A 14,180-nucleotide genomic window follows, 5' to 3' on the forward strand; every position below is an offset into this window, starting at 1 on the left:
AAATAAAACACAAAGAAAATTGTTCAATATCATGACATCTGCCTCCATCTCCGTTATTCCTCAATCCCGACTGATGAGCCCAAACAAGGACGAAACTGTAATTTGAGGGGATAATCAGGCTGTCGGTATTTTGCATGTAGTTCTGCTTTAGCCCTGGCTGAGGGGTGGTGAGTTACTGATTCATTTAAAATGATTTGGTTTTCCGCTTAATCACACGGATAGCTTTTTTTTTATACAAAAAGTTGTTTTAGAAATTCATTACTTAATTTATGATGCCTAGCGGTCCCTTACATCTACAGTTATGTAAGTCATAAGCCAAAATTTGAAATTCCAGGCATAAAATGCAAATATTTGTGTAAAATCATGACATCCGTGTAAATATATTGAGCAATTTTGTTGATGTTTATTGTTTTATATAGGTTTGAAATTAGGTGCAATATTGCAACTGCCAAGCGAATTATAATATTTCTGAGCATATATATAAATATACTGCAGATCGCATGTAAACACTGCTTGACCGTAAAACCTAAGTAGCAATCCAATTTTTCTATCGCATGGCTAAAAATAATAAATCGAAATAATAAATTTACATCATCAATTTTTCCATCTACTTTTGGCTGAGGGTATAATAATATTTAAAAACAAGCTAAGAAGTATGCCTTGTGACGAAAGCTTTGGAAATTGTATACACTTAAAAAAACTTCAGACTATTTACCAAACTTGAAATATTTTCCCTACTGAACATCCAAAAATCTCACTAATATTACATGTTAGTGTTTCTTTTATTTGTTACGTTGAATTTTAATTTTTAGGAGAAGCAATTCAACTCACTAATGTTTTCATTTTATAATTAGGTTTACTTAGAGAAAATTGATAAACTTTTTTAAAAACCCAATAATTTAACTTACATTTATACCTGCAAGGTAAAAAGCAACAAAACTCAATTTTTCTTTTCAAAATCGAGATTAAATCACCGTTCTTTTGTACTCTATACTCATGCATAATAGTGACCTAAAATTTTTAGTCCAAAAAATTTTATGAACCCATAAATTACAACTCAGCAAGAGGCTGTCCACAAAAAAATGTGACCCTTTAAGGGGAAAGAATGTTCGCGTAATAGTAAAAGTTGATGGATGGGGTAATAAGAAATGTGATATCATGCATTTTTCATAAGAATAGGTTAATAAAAAATAGCGTGACGTATGACAAAGGGGTGAGAGGGGTATTTTGAAGTGTGACTCCGACAAAAGAAGGAGTGTTATCAAAAAAGTTAAAAACAAAAATGGACAGCCCTTATTACAAATCATCACAAACAATTTTTATCATGATCTTCTAGTTAATTTTGTTTGTGACCTTTACCTTCCACTGTGCAATGAGAAATTAAAGTGAATAGCTACTGGGTTTTCTCAAAGTGAGTCAAAGTGTGGATTTTTGAACTTGTCTGATTTGTAATGTCAACTATTTACGTAAAAAGTCATAACAAATTTAAATCAATTTCATTGCTTCGGAACTCGTCTTTCCCCTCAATCATACAATCGGGTTAAAAGGGATTAGGCCGGTATTTTAATTTTTACAATTTGAAGATCAACCTTTCTATTTATCTTACATGAGGAAAATCATTCACAATAACTACATGGATCCAAGAGCTTTGACCATGCATGTTTCTCTCTGTTCATCTTCATGTGTAAGAAAAATTGAACACTGAGTTCAATAATTAGAAAACTATAATTTTGAACTTAAACACCTGTTTTTTCTTGTTATAGAAAAGAAGTAGTAGTCTTCGCTGAAATAAATATTTTAAGCTTTTTTCATTCAGACAAAAAAAAGTTTATTTTTGTTTCCATTTTAAGTTTAAGGATACATATTTTTTTAAAAAGAAACATCCTTGACTTAATCGAATTGAAGTCACAGAACTTGCAATTAAATTTCTATGTTTAAACCACAAGGATATAAAATTAGCTGACATGTCAGGAAAAAAAAAGAGAACTCGTTTGCACAAACTAAGAGTACTCATTTAATGCTTAAATTGTGTTCAAAGATGATGCATCAGGTTTTCTCTGGTTTCAGAAAGATTTCGTTGTCAATATTAGCTTTCAGTATTTGCACATTCATCGCCATTAGCGTTTTTTTTATCTATAGTAAAAAGAGAATACTTAAAAGTCTAAGAGCGCTTCAGTTTTGACTACGGATTTATAAAGCTTTGTATAATATTTTGACATACAATATATACGAAACTTTACAATTGAGTTTAAATAAAAACGTTCTGTATAATGTTGTTCAACCACGGGAATTATGTAATTTAATTGCATTTAATTAAAGATCAGCAATAGCCTTTTCTTTATCTTTATCCTTACTAACAATAAAGCTGAAAGTCTGGATCTCTATGACGCACATAGCACCTAGACCATTTGACCGATTTTAATGAAATGTCGCACAAAATTAGTTGTAGCATAGGGGTGAGCACCTCGAAGCGATTTTTCGAATACTCGATTTTGTTCTTTTTCTATCCAATTTTAAGCTACCATTGGTGGATTTAACTCCTCTGCAGCAAATCCGAGTGAACTACCACAACATGGACGAGTAAACTACCATAACATGGACGAGCAAATTACCATAACATGAATGAGCAAATTAACATAGTATATTGGCGAGAAGTTCATCATACATTGTTTGCAAATATACAGATGATTCAAATCATCTTTTAATTTTCTACTACGAGCAAAGCCGTGCGGGTGCTGCTAGTCATTAATAAACCTCAAGATTAGAAAATAAGTATGGATACTAAAGCAAGGATCTATTTTAAGAAAAGTCATTGGTGATTACCTTCAAAAGTGCTGCTATCCAGTACGATGTTTTAAATCATTTCTTTTTCATATTCTGCATTTTTTAAATTCAAAATTGCTAATTTGTTCCACCTCTTTGATTGTCGTAGCATTACTTAATTTCCTATTAAAACTTGGTACACGTTAGGATCATCCCGAAACTTTCCTCTATATCATTCTTATGAATTCTTGGTACCTTACATATAATCGTTGCCACAGTGTTCTACTACTTGCAGGAACAAACAGAATCAAGAGAGAAAATTGAAAAATTTTTAAATGGCTTGTTTATTTACCAACAATTATTTGATTTGTTAACAACAATAGATCTTAATTAATTAAATTTTTAATATAATTACGTTAAAATTTTATTTAAAATATTATAACTCTAGTTCTATACATGGTGTTCCTGAATTCCGTATACAAATTTGGAGGGGATGTGGTAAACAAGAATCATTTAGTAATATGTCACCGCAAACGCAATGACGCACTACATGCACACAGAGCCAGACACCGAAAGATGTGAAACAGCTAGAATGTAATGATGTATTACAAAACAAATAAGATTTTACATTACATTTTAGTTTTTAAAGAGAGCTTTTGGTAATTCATGCGGCAGCAGCTGTAATACATTCGTCACAATGACAATGCATCGACCGTCGCCTAAGAGCCATCCATCGTTGCGACGCGTGTATTATGCCTACTACAGTGGGCGCCAGTTAACTGAATCAATGGTTAATTGAATCAACCGCTTTAATGAATCACATCGCCAAAAACAGAACAAAATCCGGCTTTATTTAAGTAGCCGCTTTATTAACTGTTTGTTTTAAAACTGTTCAAATCAGCGGCTACTGTATTGGCAGCAGCTTTAAACAACTGGTTTAAACCTTTCTTAGGATCTAAACTGTAGTGTAAAATCTTCTTTGTGTAATAGATTTCTGTCTTTTTTTTACATCCGTCAGTGTCGTGCTTTGTGTGCATGTAGCACGTCAGCATTACGTATGCGACTATACGTTCCTAGGTGATTTCTGCGCGTTATCGTGTTCTCCATCTGCCTTTCCCCCTCTACGTTTGTACACGGCATTCAGGGACAGCCAGTATAACTTAGAAGTTCCAAACTAAGTTCATGACACTCGGAAAAAAAGACTTTCTTTCGTATAGCATCTTGATTTTAATGTGCAAGCTACGTTTTTACCGATTGCAAAATAGTAATAATTGGCTTTTCTATTGCAATTTACGGTAGTTAAAGTCTTGCAAAGTTGAAATATCTACACTACAAGATCTTAAACGGAAGTAACCCTTGAAAATGCCTCATATTTTATCTGGTGTAAAACAAGAAAAAATTAAATGCAACAAATAATATTTTTACATCAAAGTGAATAAAATAAATATTGTTTATAAACAAATGTCTCGTTTAGCCTTAATTAACTATTAATAGGTAGGAACTTCATATAACTTGCCGTGGCAATCCATTTAGTTAAAAATCGAACTCTTATTCGAAGTACAAAAATGGGCGGGTGATAAAACTTCCGTGGATGCTGCATGAGACTCATGAACATTGATCTGTCGTGATCATTAAGTTCTCCAATGTTCTCAATAAAAATAATACGTCAATGGTTGTTTGTCTTCGAGTTAAGATCAAAAATGTGCAAGATGTGGATTGATGGTTCTGCTATATATCGTGTGTTAACTGAGCTAAGCCTAACGTCTGCTCCACTCATGAAAGGTGAACTTCAATCTGCTTTCATAATGCGTGGTGTATTTATGCTCTTTGTACTGGGTTTCCTAAGTTAAATAGGTCACAACAAAAAACAACTATGTCTTAACTAAAGAAGGTCATATTTTGTTGTTCTGATATGCGTGACTAAAATAATTTTTGATGTTTCTGCATTTTCAACACCGTCACAATTTTCCTAACTACCTTGGAATGCTAAAAGCCGTTTCTGAATTACAATAATTCTTTTTAGCTACGCATTTTAGAAAAAAATCTTAGATAAAATATAAAAGCACTTGAGGAAACATTGCGCCGCTTTTTCCTTTTTTCAAAAACGCCCTTCCGAAAAGAATGCGCCTTGGAAATATTTCCACTGAAGTTACGAAATACTTAACACAAGAGTGCGTCGTCAAAGACAAAGAACCAAATCATAATAAATGGTGTACTTCTCCAATTCCTTCTTTTTGAAAGAATGAATCCCTAAAGTAACATTTTTGTCAAAACTAGGTTGAAACATTCTGGAACATATGTTGGCGACGAGGAATAACTTAGTGCAACCTATTGAGTGCACTATATCATATTCTACTTTCAACTTTTAGGCAGAAGAATGAAGATGCATCCCAGGAGGTTCTTTCATTACATTAAACATTATGTCTTTAAAAATGTTTTCCATTAACAAATATTTATGAATGTAACGTAGTTTGAACTGAAAATATTACAGAGAAAAAAATGTTTTTCCTTTTAAAGATTTTATACAGTTATTTATTTTTATTTTTTTTTGCCATGATAATGTAATTAACTCTATATACAGGGTGTTTCAGCTAAAAGTTTCAGAACTCCTAAAGAGGGGTCGGGTGCTTCCTGATGACTCGAAATAATATAACAATGCGAGATCGGAATTGCTTTCCCGACACAAGAAATTTGAGATATGCCGAGAGTATTCTGACTGTTTGGAGTTCCATGCACTGAAGATGTGAGGGGTGCATTGGAGCCGGATGAAAAAACTTAACTTCGAGCTCTTACTCGCACGCATGTACCTCTCGCTTTTTTACATGTATTATTAAAACGATTGTTCACTTCCGGTCTCTTTTTCTTTGTGGTGCTTCTGTGCACATCCCCGCTTTAGGAAAGCATTTCCAAACCCACATTGTTATATTATTTCGAGTCGTCAGGATGCACCCTATCCCTCTTAGGAGTTCTGATACGTTCAACTAAAACACCTTGTATATATATTTTTTTTTTGGGGGGGGGGAGGGTAATATATTAAGTTATGGTTACAAATAAAAAAATTAATTTGTTTTGTTTCGTTTTTATTTAAAATGTAACTGCGAAAATGAAATTCTATTAGAAATTATCTGACTCCACAACCTACTTCCATTGCTGTTTGTCCCCAAGTTAACTCAAATGTTTGCTAAACTATTTTTTTTTTCAAAACTGTAAAAGATCTTTTGCTTTTTCTACATTAGAAATAAAAACAAAACTAATTCACCTTCAAAGTTTCGATAAACTTTAGTCCATTGCTGATACAGATTATTCAAGCCAATATTATTTACAGCAAAAAAAAAGATGTTTAAAAATCTAACCGATCTAGAGCTTCAGAAATTCTGAGGAGTTTTATAAGAACAGCAAACTACCAAATGTTTATACTAGATCTTTTCATTAGAGAGAGATCAATATTAGCTTTTTTTTCTCACTAATTACGAACAAAGAGATAACCAAATAACGCTACCATGAATCCCCTCTTTTATGTAATTAAGTTCAGATTAGTTTAATGCTTTAGGTAAATAATTGTTACCACATTCAAAAGTGTTGATAGCGCTATTTTCTTTTCAAATTTCACAATGAGAAAAAAGGCCTTTAAGGGAGAGAATAATCAAAATATTTATTTCGATAGACTATTCAGGAAACTATGCACAAAATGGGATATTCATGTAAAAAATGTTTGATAATTCAACTTATTTCACATAAAATATGATGTAATAATATGTTTGCATGAATAAATGCACTATTATAGATGTAATCTAAACAAAAGAAATGCTTTAGTGAATTTCAGACAATGATGCATGTTTCATAATTGAACGAAGTAAGGGTAGTATTTCATAACTAGAAAGTCGTCCGTCAAGATATGACGGGTGAAAATTGCTTCCACTCTTGAACATTTGAATGAAGCAATTGCCTGCCTGGTAATATTTTGATATTTGAAATTTAAACCCTAACTCCAGTGAATTAACCCTAAACTCCAATGGATAGCATTAATTTCTAACCACTTTTTCGTTTCTCTATTTCCCTGAAATGACTGTTTTACCAGTAAAACAGTTAAGTTACCGGATCGAGTTCAGCCTTGTCACAATAAAGCCTTTCCCTGCATCTTAAACATTACCGAAACATATTATCAAATTATCATGCACTGGCGCGAGTTTCATTGTTGAAACACGCGGGTTACTCGATCATCGGCTGTTATTTATTTCAGGATTTAATAATGTAAGGGTACCGTTTATAATATTATGACATAGTGTTTTGCATTTTAAAATATTGAACTGAACATACTAATTGCCGGTATCGTTGACATGAAAATAAAAGCAGGTCGCAACTGAGATTTTATGTAATTATGAAATTTTTTGCTCTTATCTAATATAGTTTTGATTTAGACCAATTTGAACCAGAAATATTTATTACTAACTGTGAATTATAATGAGTTTGATTTTTCCACAATGTAGGGGAATACGGGGCAAAGTGAAATAATTAAGATAACTCACTTTTTTCAAAATGAACAAGTTGAAAATTTGTTCTGAAAATTACGGTATATAAAGAAAGAGCAATATATTTTACAATAAAACTTGCTATGAAACATTTTTTCTAAATTTATGGCAGTAAATTTGTATTTCCAAAAAAAGTTTCGCTTCTTTTTTTCATGGGACAGAGTAAAAAACTAGTATGTTGTGGCCATCACGAAACTTTCTTCTATATTTTTCTTTTTTTTTCTGATCCCTCCCCATGCTTGACGAGGAAGCAATATTCCCAACAAAAACGAAATTACACATGCAAAAACTTGACGACCATCCCAATGTCTGAATTATTGCAAAAGCAAAGCAAAGAGCGAAAATTGAAAGTTATTTTAAAAGCCTTGCTTGAATTAATTACAAATATTTTATTTGTTAACAAACATAAGATGGCAACAGTTAAAAATTTTAAATCATTGAGATAATATTTCTGATCATTTCCATACAATTAAAATCACGAGAAATACGCAGACGACAATCTATTACGATTTATCTTTCTTATTGTTGCATTAATAAAACTATTTTTATTCGCTAAAAAATAATGATAATAAAAATAAATCATCACCTCTTGGCGCGATTGGCGCCAAAATTGAACCAAAGCCTGTTTACATATGGATTCACATATATTCCAAATTTCAACCAGAACGTAGTATTACTTCTTGAGATAGGGCACTCGCAATCTAAAAAAACAACGGGCGATTGCGCTACCCCCTTTTTAGCTGTTGACACCAAAATAAAATCAGCTCTTATACCCACTAAGGGCTACTTGCCGATAAATTTTTCTTTCATTCCGTTCATTATTTCTTGAGATACAGCAGTCACAATTGACGACAAAAAACGTTCTATAGCTCAACCCCCGTTTGAGTTATTGACACCAAAACTGAATCAGCACCTGTTCCTGTTAATGGGAACATATGGACCAAATTTTGTTTGATTCTGCCAGTTACATCCTGAGGAATAGCAATCACGCGTAACTCAAAAAACGTCCCATTGCTCCACCCCCCTTGGAGGAATTCGCGCCAAAAACCAATGAGCACAAGTTCACATAGGGGCACATATGTGTACCAAGTTTCGTTCGATTTCATGCGGTAGTTTTTGCTGTAGAGCAGCCACAAAAAACTGGTCACACACAGACGTGACACACATACACACACACATACATACACACACACACACACATACATACACACACTCACATACACACAGACAGACATTTTCCAAAAATAGTCGAAATGGACTCAGCACACCTCAAAACGTTCGAATCCGTCAAAATTCGAAATTCGAAAATTTGCACGAATCCAATACTTTCTTCTATATATTAGATATAGAAGAAAGTAATAAAAAGGAAGTGAAACAATAAAGAGATTAATAAGTAAATAAAAAAGATAATAAATGAGAAAAAATTAGTGAGAGTGAATAAAATGGTGAATATAAAAGTAATTATGCAAATGGTTGAATAAATAAGAGAAATATTAAATAAGAGTGTAAATGAAGTCTATACTAATATTATAAGAAGAGAGAGCGGATTTTTGTGTGTTTATATGTTCGAGGTAATAACCGGAACCATTGCAAATACTTGAAAAATTATTTCACTACATGAAAGGTGGACTTTTACTGAGTGACATAGACTATAAATAATGCATATATGTATTTATAATATTATCTTTTAACCAATAGTTTGTCTATGCTACCAGTTTATATTTCGTTTTGTTTTATTTTTATAAACGTAAAACCAAACACCGATTGTGCTGCATTTGAAATAACAGCATGGATGAAGGTTTATAAACCGAATGTTGAGGGATAGAATTACGTGGAGGAAAATAAAAGCACGTTGTTAGCATATGAGCTACAAAAAGCTTTACATGTGTTTGAGACTGGAGATGATAGGGTATGTAGCATTATAATACACAATAAAAACGAATCAGAAACATTCCTGGAAAATAATGGGCAGTTGATGTGCCCAATTTCTATCAGTAACATATCTTGCAAAAACCAGAAACATTTTCAGCTAAAATTCAGTAACCTTCCTGAAATTATCCTGGAAGTCTCCAGAAAAATTCAGAAATCTTCCCGTTTAAAGGCAGCCGCGTCTCTGGAACTTTAGAGTAAACACTAAAAAAAAAAATAATAAATAAAAAAAAAAAAAACAAGAAAGTTGAAAAAAAAAGTTCCAATAGCAGTATTGCCAACATGAAAAAGTAGGCTAGGATGGAATTGCAAGCAAAATTTAAGAATTTTACTCGCCTGCAATCCTTGCACAGCTACGCAGTCCATTGACTTATTTGCTCCCTTTGGGAACTTACCCAATCTGGACGGGACGTAAACGGATTGAAGCCGATACGCTTTATAAATACGCTCAGTTAATCTTTAAACTGAGAGCTAAGAATATTTTTCACTACAGTGAGAAGTTTGCACTCGTGCGACTGGTAGCAATTTTTTATTCTAATGTAAGTTTAAAAATTAAATTGATGTTTCTGGCTGTGTTTCAACAAGGTTTATGAGTTCAGCGGAAAACTCTCTCACATGTGAGGAAATTATCTGAAGTGACATCTAGCACAGTACGAGGTGCTGAGACCACTCAGATGTCACTTCATGTCAGTACGGATCTCACTATAACTGCTTAAATTAGGCATTTTATTTGTTTCTGTTGATTTACAATATTTTAAGATATTTCAATCTTTTACAATTGTTTATTTACGTAAACTTCAAATTACAAATACATTACAGTGACATACCAAAACATAAAAAAATATTTATTTGCACCCTCGGTTTACTGCAGCCTATAGCCGTGCAAATGTCAATGGGGTAAATCTAAAAAAAAATCGATGCTGCAGATTGCACCACTGATTTTTTTTAGGGGGGGGGGGGGTGTCATTTTATTTGGATGGTACGCCATTTTGTGGAGGGGGGGATAGGAACCTCTATAGTGACAAAAAGATGTGTGATTGAGCACGTTCTTCGGTTGTGCAAGTCAAGGGGACCCCCAGAAGTTTGTTGAGCTTACAGTGCCAAAATTTCTAAATCGAGCCCTGGTGACAACAAATTATTACTGTTTGTTATACTAACATTAAAATTTTTTTCTTAAAATTCAGTACAGTTAAGACGAATATTAAAAATAATTTATGTATTATAAAGAAATAACAAAAGCTTTATCATTTGATAATAACACAAATAATTCTTGACTTACAACAAAATATTACAATATGATTATCATTTTTTTAAAATTACTTTTATTAACATATTCATCAAATTTCGGAGGTAATTTCTTCTTGACCGGAATAGACTACGTTTGTCACTACACAGTAAAAATATTAATTCATTCTCAAAGAGTGATATATCGAGCTATCTTAAAAGTTAAATCTTCATTTTGACATTTTTATTAATGCTTCGCACAAGAGTAAGTGATTGTACCAATCCTGTCACATTGTAAAGAGAAACTTAGGATTATATTTATACATCAAATTATTGATAAAATTGAAAAAAGGTAGAAATCTGTTCTTCTGCAACACACACAGTATGAGATAAATAAATACCTTTGTGCTGAAAAGTAAAGTAAGAAATAACAAAGGTCAACTAGCACAAATTGCAGATCACTGCATTTTGTGCTTTCTGACGTTGTTATTTCTTACTTTAGACACAATATGTTTACTAAGGTGCTCCGAAAATGAATAATTTTAATATGCGATATAGCAAAACGAGTTACATTTTGGTATTCTGAATACTTACATTTTTAGCTTACTTTAGCATTTTACATTTTTAGCTTTAGCATAGCTTACATTTTTACTTCTTTTTACAAAAAAGGAAGTATTGTATTCGCGAAAACATTTTCACTCAAAAATCGACTTTAAGTCCCATTTTGCTCTCCTCCAAATGAATGTTGAGTTTTTTTTCGACTCGACCCCCCACGGATAAGTGCCTAAGAACGTATAGACACGCGAAATATCCATTTTCACGATTCCCAAGTTAATTACGACGAGTTTTCTCATGACGTCTGTATATACGTATATGCGGATGTGCGGATGTATGTCGCATGACTCAAGAACGGTATGTCCTAAAAAGTTGAAATTTGGTACGTAGACTTCTGGTGGTATCTAGTTGTGCACATCCTCTTTTGTTTGCAATCGGGTCTTTCTAAAGGTGTTTTTTACCCCTTTTGGGAGAAAATCATTGTTAATTTCGATGTAAACTTAAGTAGTGTTACAATTTGGCGGACACTTGGCCATATATCGTCAGTCTTTTGGTCGCCAAGTTTGGTCATCAAAGTTTGTCGCCAACTTGGTGACAAATTTGGCGATTTCTTTTTAAAATCTGGTTTCAATTTGGCCACTATCGTGGTATTTGGAGAGTAAACTATTGAATCACATTAAAATTGCCAATAATGGGAAAATTGGAGTAAAATAAGTCATGTGATGCACACATCAGCTCGTTATTTATGGATTTGGTTAGTGCATGAGCTATAGAGATCCAATAATGCTTTTAAAAAGACCGCATTCCAAAATTCTTGATTAAAATACAATATTTAAATTCTTTGCTTTAAGACAGTTCGAATGCTTTTTTTTTTAACATCCCCGTTTCGAAAACAAAATAATCTCAATACATCAAAATTACCAAGTCCAAATCGCCTTCGGTAAATCGGAAATTCCAGGTGAAAGGCAGTACAGAAGAATGGTAGTAAACAACGCTAACGTTAACTCTGGATTTCCACATGTGAAGATTTAAAAAATAACTTGACTATTTTTAATTTCGTTACTATTTTTATAGACAATAAATTTGTCCAACAAGAAGCATATAAGTAAGAAAACGCAATTCAGATATAACTAAGAGATTTACATCAGATTTAACTAAGATATAATAAATCAAACTTCTATCTGTATTATGAAATTAATGACTGAGTTAATTTTACGTTTTGTCTTTAAATTTAAACTTTAGTGAGCTGCAAAAAAATAATTTGCTTCAGATTCAATACTGTTTCAAAGTTAATAGAATTTCAAAATATATAGTTATTGACAATGTTACCAATATCTACCAAATGAAATAAGTGAGGAATCTGACTTCGGTTAAACAAGATTCCGGTTGAAAGGGTTTGGATAATCGAAGTCCTACTGCCTTTTTTATTTGCCAAAAGTCATTAAGTTTTCAGAAATTATCCAAGATTCTATTTTTATTTGGCCTTTTTTTTTTGCATACAGAGGTATTTCTTTTCTCTTATTATAGTCCAGCTTTACGCTTTTCACTATAACTGCCACTTGAGCAGAGTTTCTATGGTAATGAAATTATATTCTATTATTCCTATTAGCAACCCGGAACATACCACGAGGAAGCGGCTGAAATCGTGTTCCTACCAGCTCTTAATAAAGGACACATTAGATGTGTCCCTTGATGAGTTCGAGAATACAATATAAGAATTTTTTTCTCATATTTTCATTGCATTACCCATAAGCAATTTCCATATTATTCATTAGGTTCCTGCAATGAGCTAAAGCTGTAATATAGGGATACATAATACATAAAACTGTAATACATAAAAAAAATATTTCGGTTTCAAAAATTTAAAATTCATAAACGATTACGTTTACCACTATAACATAATAATACAACCATACATAACAATAAAGGTAAACTGTTCCAGTTTTTTTGAACGTACGTAACTACTTAAACGTTCACGTTCTGCGCTAGCTCAGCCAGAAACTCCTTCTGGAGTGGGTTTTTTGGTCACAAGAGTCCTTGCACATGAATTAACTACTGTATTAAGATTGGCAAGACCTCTGGTGGGTATTTTACCCCCCCCCCCTCCCCACACGCACACACTTTGCTCCGCAACGCTGGATTGGCCGTGCAGGTGATAATTTACCCTTTATGTATTAGCCAGCCATATCCTATACCTAAATCCATGTGATTTTTTATGAAGTTTCGTTAAAAAATGTTTATGCACCACCATTGCCTAACAAAACATTGCCTTCCAAAAACTGAAAGATCCTACATTTGTAGCGTTACGAAAAATTGACAGTGAAGCACTCTAAAATGATATTATAGATGTGTGTCGCATTACGAAAGGCACACACATCGAATATCTGTGAGTGAAAATAAATTTACACAGTTTATCCTTATTTTTATGAATGATTTATAGTGCTAAGTGCAATAGTTTATGAAATAAAATTTTTTAAAGCGGGATATTATTTCATGCTAACCCTGTATTTTTGGATTTTTTGTAGAGTGCTTTGTGCAGCAATATATCTAACAAGATTCCTTATTTTCAATACTATGGGCATTAGTTGCCCAATCCATTCACAGATTAATCAGCAAATACTGAAATACAAATCAGACGAAGTACATAACCTAATCAGTTAACGGGACAAGCAATGCAAACAAAAGGCAAAATCACGAGAAAGGAATTCTTTTCATTAAGGAATCCTGCTTACTTCTTTTTGTCTTCTATCAGATGATATTTTCTGTACCGGAAGGCTTTGTGACTGCCTTGAGGATGTCATTATTGCCAGGAAATTAAGTTAGTCGCATAACATTCTCTAAGATAGTTAAAGTGTCCTAGTAACGAATTTTACGGGCCACAAAGAGAGGAGGTTCTAGTAGTCATTTAGGCTGGTTAATTTTCGAGAGGAGGACTTTATAAATTGACAATATTGGTTCAATTTAGTCGTTTGTTTACTTTGCATGGAACATAAATGTTTAAGTAGTGTAAATGTTTGTGTGTGAAGCTGTTAACGAAATAAAATGTTTATTTTGTTTACAAGGAAAAATGCTGCGTTCTCTTTAGAAATATACATTATTTGGATCGCTGGGCACTCCAAGAGGTGGTTGGGCCGTTAGCTGAATATTTTATCATTTTTAGTGTATTTTTTGCATTTCAAG

This window comes from Uloborus diversus, chromosome 7 (assembly GCF_026930045.1).
Source record: "Uloborus diversus isolate 005 chromosome 7, Udiv.v.3.1, whole genome shotgun sequence".
NCBI classification, from domain to species: Eukaryota; Metazoa; Arthropoda; class Arachnida; order Araneae; family Uloboridae; genus Uloborus; species Uloborus diversus.